The 8,459-nt window shown below is 31.5% G+C and overlaps 1 protein-coding gene across 1 annotated transcript in view; it reads right to left on the reverse strand.

Annotated features, from left to right (window-relative positions):
• Positions 1–8,182, reverse strand: part of LOC118200198 (uncharacterized) — a 126,227-nt gene extending 118,045 nt beyond the window's left edge. The window contains exon 1 of the mRNA XM_085815727.1: positions 7,940–8,182. The gene's annotated coding sequence lies outside the window, so the exon portion shown is untranslated. The remainder of the gene's footprint in view (positions 1–7,939) is intronic.
• Between the last annotated feature and the right edge of the window lie 277 nt (positions 8,183–8,459).

Below are 8,459 nucleotides of genomic sequence, written 5' to 3' on the forward strand. Positions count from 1 at the left end.
CTATCAACCTGTAACCAGAAATTTTCAGATCGCAATTTCATTATTGATCTTATTTCACCTTTCACATGAAATATGGAGTTAAAACTAATATGGATGGAAAACCTATAACGGAGTTCAGAGACATTTAGACGTTAACTGAATGTAGCCCAAGCTCAAATCCCTTTTTGAAGTTAACAGTTAATAAAACTGAATATAACAGGGAATAAGTTTATTTTTTTCTGAGTGTATTACATCAGTTGCCTGATGTTTTAAATGTGTATTTTTGCCATCATCATTATCAACAAGCAGATGGTTGTTATGAAAACTTTTTTTTAAACTTTTTTTGTCTCTGCGATGATTACATTGGCGTAGTATTGAAAACACTAAACTCTGTAAAGTGTAGCAACATCGCTCATATTTTACAACTGACAATCCTCTAAAAATTTCTGATAATTTCTCAATTAAATTATTTAATATCATCACTGAGGAAAAGATATTCCAACGGCAATTTATCAGCAATTTCTTTACTGTTACTGTATTCTAATGTTATGTTACGAGATACCAGTCGAAAAGTTGAGTAAAAAAAGTGTACTGGTTTCGTGATACTTAAGATTTGGAAACTTTTGCTTGTGATTAATAATGAAGAATTTTTAGATAAGACACTGACATGGTTTCTGAAGAAGTAAGAAAGTAGAGATCGATAAAATGCCGACAGCTAAGTTTGGAAAACCTGTGCTTCTCTTTTTCCCAGAAACAAACATGTCATGCTTTTATTTGTCTCAGCCTGTAATAAGAGTATTATAGAGTTCTCGTTTAGAGTTTGCGTAGAATAAGAATTTCATCTCAACAGTGATACATGAATAGGTTATATATGTTGAATGTACATCAAAATCTAGTTCAAAAGGGAAGAAGTGAAGTATATAGGAAGTTCCTGCAAAGATTTAGCACAGGCAGAAAAAAAATTATTGTAGTATAAATAAAAGACTAAATTAACAGGAAAGAAATCTGTCTCTATATTCCTCAAACTTCAACAATATATATGTATTTGAGTCCATTGTCTATTTACTCATTTATGATAATTCACGTTAGGGCTAACTGCTTGAGAAAAGGTATGTCTTAGTGGAAGATTTCCCAAAGGAAATTGGCTTATTACGCAAAGAGAAACCACGAAAACGCTCACATGGAAAACCATTTCGGCGGTATTCAAACTCTTAAAGTCTTGGCTACTAATCATACAGCTTTCTTTCCATTCTACCGCAAGTGGGTGTATTCGAGTTCAAGCTTGATTTGTTTTTCATAATCTGAGATTATTTTCGCCCTCTAGCTCCTATTCTGACTACACCTTGGTTAGCGTGAAGACTTAGTAGATTAAAAAAATGTATTAACCTCAAATGCTTTAATAAAATGTTTGGTAAAACTGAAGAAAAAAGTGAGAGGGTTAAAAACATTTATTGCTATGAATTCATGTAGAATCAAAGTGTTCCTGAAACTGATAGATGGTATTATAAAATAAATGCCATATATTGGATTCAGCAATGTTGGATCCATAAGAAACACCCAAAAAACTGCACACGTGTGAAAAAGTAAACCAAAGGGTTCTGTCCCAAAATTCGTAATACTATACGGCGTCACGCAAAACATCCTTTTTATAGAGCGTAATACTATGAGTGTTCGGGATTATCAACTGCATTTACTGAAAGTTAAAACTATTAATTGCAAACAAAAAGAACTCTTAAAGCCTAAAATAAATATTTAAATTTCTAAAATCACGTTTATTGCTTTGAAATCTCTTTATTTGTTCAGCGGTTATAAATTGATCAAATTTGAGAGATAAATTCATGATCTTATGCTTTACGGAACAACGGAACAGCTCTCTTGGGGAGAAGTGACTGTTTGCGAAATCGCGTGGAAGATATTAGAGATAACTACATAGTAATGTGACGTAATGCGATGTAGCCAAAGTAAACTGACTTTGCTAAAGAGTTTCTAACATTAAAAAAAAAAAAAAAAAAAAGTTCTTAAATAGGGAGCAGGATACTTTAAGGACAAACTAAAGTTATATGACTTATTATGTTGTACTACAGTATGACAAATTTTGCAGTATATATTTGATTATTCCCAGTGCATATACAAGTTTATGACTTATTATGTTGTACTACAGTTTGACAAACTTTGCAGTATATATTTGATTATTCCCAGTGCATCTACAAGTTTTGGTTGAATGGCTTATACACAGTGCCTTCTACACAGTCCTCGTCTGAATTATACACAGCATAACTACAAATTTTAGAACTAAATTTATCTAAAATCGAAAGTTTATTACTTAATCACTCAGACTTCGCTGAGAAACTGTCTATTTGCCAAATCGTGCAGAAATTCAAATTTTTATATTCCAGATCTTGCGCATTTGCAGTGACAGATCTTGCGACGTCACATCAAAGATAAATGTCCTGGTAACGGAATATTCCCCAAAAATTATGGGAAAGCCTTCCCTATAAATATTTCTTACGCCCGAAAAATGAAGCTGATTCATATTTCAAGTATAACTGCAAACGATTCTGTGTCGAGGTTAGTTAATGTATGACATTGGAAATACCTTCTTCTAATTATAGCATTGTTATAAATCAAACTGAAAGATAAACACGTTAATGTAAAATTTAAAATTAGGCAAAACAGATAAATTTTTGGAGTAAATTTTAGATGAAACTCATCAAGAAGACACAAGTCCCTTTCCTTTTTTGCTCCTGAAGAAGACGGACTTGTGTCTGATGGTCCCCGAAATCAATGCTTCAGATGTTGGTAAATTTATCAATTGGCTACGTTAAAATTAAATTTTTTTCAAATAGTTATATTAGTAGAAACTAAATACATTATTAAAAGTATTATAAAGATTGAAATGATTTAAAAGTGCATTTTTATGGCTTTTATATCTCTTTTTCTTAAGGTTAACGCATTCTTCTTTTTGTGAAAGGCGGCAAAGCGGATCGTTGCATGGGATAAAGGAAGAGAATGTTGCTTTACGACGCCTAATTTAAAAAGCAATGTTAGCTGTATTTCTTAATGTTATTTTGTAGCACATTATTTTACGTCTTGAGTGGAATAAAACATCCTGTAACACGCCTACTATGAAATTTGTAATTTTAATTCTATTCTACCATTTCTTATTGTCGCCCTTTAATCCAAAGAAGCTGTTAATTGAAACATGATATTATGTGATTTCAGTTTCCATTCGATTTTCTTTTCATTAGGCAAAAGGTAAGGTATTTATTTTCCCAGGAAGGCGGTAATCCAGAAGGGCCTTTTAGTCTCTAAACGGTATTTTCTGGCGTTTAACTATAAACGGCGAATATCTTTTTAAATCGTTGCCACCAAATATTACCGCCGTGTATTATATTTAAAGAAATTAAATGATAAAGAATTTGCATGAATGTATGAATTTTTTCCGCATTATGAAAAATTTGATGTGGCATTGGGTCGCAAAAAAATCACAAAGCGATTTTTGCACAAAAATCGCAATTGATGGCTCCAGGTACCGAGAGCAGTTAAATTTTGATTAACAGAATCATTCATCCGGAATTTTTGCACCTTGAAGTCCGAATACCGAATTTCGAATTCGTTTTATTACCTATTTCAGATCTTATAAAACTTTAAAGAATGTTTTATTAACAGACTCAATGATTTCAAAGTGAGCAATGGCAACACCATACCGAAAAAAACACTTTTATCTCCAACGCACGAGACTGTCTATCGGAAATTCTAAAGATACGCTCTTTTAAAATATTTTGTGATATTGCTGTTGAATTGAATTTTATGTGGTTTAGGTGTGAGGAACATGGTAATTAATAAAAAAGGGTAACACACAAAGCTTTAAAAAATAACTCTTTGGGCGTCATATAAAATCTGAAAGCTTTAAGTTTTTACCTTTCAGATCTTATCTGTGCGCTAATTGAATAAAAACTAAGTTTAGGTTAAAATGAAATTCCGAACAACGATTATTTTAGAAGTCAAACAACAAAAATCAGCGTTATATTTCATTTGCACTTTGGCAGCTGAGGAAGATGGTTCGGTTTATATGACTTCGAAACTAGTTCTGGGAAATTTGCAAATATAACGCTGACTTTTGTTTTTTGATTTCTAAAATAAAATCTAAGTTATTTAAAAGGCTATAAATGCAGTTCATACGAAATTTTTTAAACTTTTTTATCGGATTAATTTACATAAAAATGCAATTAATGCATAACATAGCTAATTAGACAATAAATATTTTTGTAGAATTATATTATATTTTTTTCACTTTTCAAATATGCAGAAGATATATAATGTTCCCCAGTCCATTTAAATACACATTCATTTAGTATCCTATAAAACGTTTCGCTATTCCACCTGGGTTACATCTACTGATAACAATTTCAAATTTTATAAAAGTTCTTTTGGGCGCCTTTTAAAACTTGAACCTTACAGACTTTTTAGCTCAAAAAGGACGTTAATCCCGAATGGGATATTAGTCTCGAAACGACATTTTGCGTCGAATCACTATAAACGGCGAACCACTTTTCAAATTGTTGCCACCAAATATTTTACTGTGTTATATTTAAAGAAATTAAATAATGAAGAATCTACATGAATGTATCTATTGTTCTCGCTTTGTGAAAAAACAACGGTACCTAGAGGCTGGGCACCTGGAAGCCAGAATTTTGAACTTCGAAATTGTTTTATTATCTATTTTATATTTTTTAAACTTTAACGAATTTTTTATTAAGAAACTCAACGATTTCGAAGCGAGCAGTGGCAACACTGTGCGTAATAAAAACATTTTTATCTTCAGCGAGCGAGAATTGTCTATCGGAAAATCTAAATACATGCTGTTTCTAAATATTGCTGTTGAATCTATTTTATGTGGCGTAAGCGTCAAAAACTTGATATTTAATAAATAAATAAAGTAAATCCACAAAATGTTAATAATGAGAAAACTGAGCATTTATATGATGATGAACTGAGAAATGACTGAAAAAAAAACGTGTATTGCAAAACACACACTGCTATGCTGCTTTTAAAATTTTTGTAATTTTGCAGTTGAATTCTATATGGCATAAGTGCGAAGAAAATGATACTTAAAGCTAAAAAGAAAAAAAAAAAAAATCTGAAAGTTTCCAGATTTTATATTAGGCCAAAGGTTTTTTTTTTTTTTTTTTTTTTTTTTTTTCGACGATTTACACATAAATCTACGTTTCGAGAGCATTTCGCTTATATCCCTTTACGTTAAAAATATTTTTCAACAGAAAGAATTTCCGATAAGTCTCGAGCGCTGGAGATAAAAAAAAAATTTCAGTGCATTGTGCTGCCTATCCTGGCTTTCAAATGGTTGAGTTTTTTAATCCAAAATTCGTCAAAGTTTAAAAAATGTAAAATAAAACAAATTCGAGATTCGAGCTCCAGGTGTCCATATTCGGATGAAGGATTTCGTTGTTCAAAATTTGGTGGCTCTAGGTATCTTTCTTTTTTTTTTTTTTTTTTTTTTTTTTTTTTTTTCCCACATTACGAGAAACATACATACATTCATACATAATCTTCATTATTTAACTTCTTTAAATGTAATACACGGCGAGAATATTTGGTGACAACAATTTGAAAAGTAATACTTCCGTTTATAATGATTCGAGGCTAAGCCCTTCTGAGCTAACGCCGCTTTGGGCTAAAAAAAAAAGGGGATTAGCAGGAGTGAGTGTAATAGCAGAGTGGTAGACTGCGAGCTCAGCGACAGTGTAAAAACCTTAACACATCCTTTCGGGCGACCGCTAAAATCTCAAACTTTTCAGATTTATTATTATTATTATTTAATTTTATATTTAGTCAAAATGATTTAATTTAGTCAATGATTACACGAAGTACAGGTATTCCCTTTGAATGATGCTTATTTGTAGAGTCAGAAATCAGATACAGTCAACGAGATAATCAGTTAAAGAGTTGGGATTTTTCAAAATTTTCAGTTTTCAAGTGTATCAAGAACTTTGCTGTTTGTTAAAAAATGGCAGCAAGACAGTTTCTTCTCTTGTTTCCTAAATATGCTTTTTAGACAAAAGACTCATTGAAAAAAGAAAGGAAAAAACGATTCTTTATAACAGTACATTAGAATTAAAAAGTAAACTTAACGTAAAAGTTATTAAATTTCAAATTAAGAATTTATATTTATTACAGGCATTAAAAAGTCATATATAATAAAAATAATACTTTCGAGTAAATATGTTACAGAATATTTCTAGTAAATATATCCCAAGAATATAAATTTCAGAATACTCAGAAATTCAGAATTTCAGAAAATTCAGAATACTGCAAAAAGAGTTTGCTATTAAACGTTTTGATAAATTTAAATTAAAAATAAAAATAGAAACAAAGAATAGAAACATTTCGATTCTCTTCTTAAACAAAAATAATATGCAGCCTTTCTACTCATCAGTTAAATCAGTTAAATCTTTACTAAAACGTAAATTAGTATAAACCGGAAACTACCAAACTATTAAAAAAGTTAAAATAAAAATGGGAAAAAAGTTTATATTTAACTTATTCTCCCGTAAAACTTATTTATAATCATTAGATTTTATTTTTGACGCAAATCACAATGTACTAAAGTAGTAGAATTAGAAATTTTTCAATCGACTTACTATGGGATATTAGAAAATCATTTTGCTTGGGATATTCACAATGTAAAATAACAGTTACTGCAGGATGTTGTCAGGAAATTCATATAAAATGAATAGGATTTTAAATTATTAATATAATACTGTAAGACGTAACTCACTTTTATAATATCGACGATAAATAATATGTTTTTACGTATTTTTGATTGGCAACAACGTATAGTAATGCCGAGGACGATTTTATTGAAACTAAAAGCAATAACACATTTTCGAGGCAATAGTAATCAAACTGAACATCACCTATATCTATGGCCCACCAGCGGCCGAGCGGTAAAGACGCTGAACACTGGTAGTTCGGTCTGAGGTTCGAATCCCGCAAACGGGCTGACTGCATGGGCGTTTTTGTGGTTTTCCCCATGTGTAACGTGTATACGAGCCAGTTTCCCTTAAAAAGTCCTCCACGAAGGCATCCCTCCCTCTAGGCAGATAGCCCTCGTGTGCTTGCCATAATTGAATAACCCAACCCAACCCTATATCTATGTTTTCTGAGCTGATCGCATCTACAGAACGTGAAACATCATCTTGAACTGTGAATGATGTTAGCCTTTAAAATAATGATTAACGATGATGGCGAAAATCATCTGGTAAGTGAATATCTTGGGAAATTTTCATTTATAAAGCTATTAATGTAAATTTGAAAATTTTTTCTTAAATTTAGGGAAAGAAAATGTATTTTCTTCTATGAAAGAACATTACAAGAGTTCCTTTCTAACGGTGCTTTCGTAAAGGAATATATATATATATATATATATATAATATATAAAATTATATATTTTAATTCCATATTGTTGAACTGTTTTGATTTATTTTTTAAATTAAAATTTAAAAAGCATTAAATAAAACTTAAAAAGTATTCGCGATATGATTTTTCAATCTTCAGAAAATTATACGCGATATTGTACTTACTTTTAATTTCATTAATGTAAGTTTTTAGTACTCGTGCAAGAAAAAACAGTTATTGATGCAATGGAAAGATATGTTTTCTTATTGATTTTTAGCAGCTTTTGTTTCAAAAGGGGAGGGTGGGAAATGGAGATTTGCCGTTTCATACTCCGCAAACTTTTTGACTTTGTTTAAAATTTGTAATGATAAAATTGAACAAATCACTTCATCTAAATTATTCATCGTAGGCAAATTTATTAAAATGGCATGTTATTTTAATTACTTTGTTAATTGGCTCATGTAATGATTGTATAAACACTCAAAAAGGGCACTCATAAGGCGTGAAATTGAAAAACTTAAACATTTAATTTTTTATAACTCACCTGGTTTCTTCTAAGCACGGAATTTAAGCGCAGCATCAGGAACAGAATTTTCGGACTTTAAACTCGAAACAAAACTGCGGGTGAAAAACACACCATCCCGACGACATCAGTAGCATTAGCTACTCATTCCATGCCGGAGAATCGTCCGAAAGGGTGGCTGGAACATGCACTATCTCAATAGCGGGATGTTTCTGCTGTTTGGTCCACCTTCCCTACTCGGTCATTGTGCTTCCAGTTGCAGCTTTTTGTTCCCTGCTTCCTGCATTCTTTTTTTCGATTTTATATGTGTTATCATTCCATCCTTCCCTCGCACGCAGTTTATTGTAGCCAAATCAGCGGCCTTGTGATCTTTAATCGCTTACAGGGCCTACCTACGATTCCGGGCCCCATCTAATGGCCTTGTCCTGCTAAATCCATCTTTTCTTTGGAGCAATGGGAGCATAGTATTGTGGTATGAAAGCTGATGCTGTAGCACGTTTTTAATGGGGCATTACAATAGGCAAGCTGTTTGATTCTAAAA

Source organism: Stegodyphus dumicola, chromosome 4, assembly GCF_044657685.1.
Source record: "Stegodyphus dumicola isolate Sdum_Otavi_A_Nest chromosome 4, ASM4465768v1".
Lineage (NCBI taxonomy): Eukaryota > Metazoa > Arthropoda > Arachnida > Araneae > Eresidae > Stegodyphus > Stegodyphus dumicola.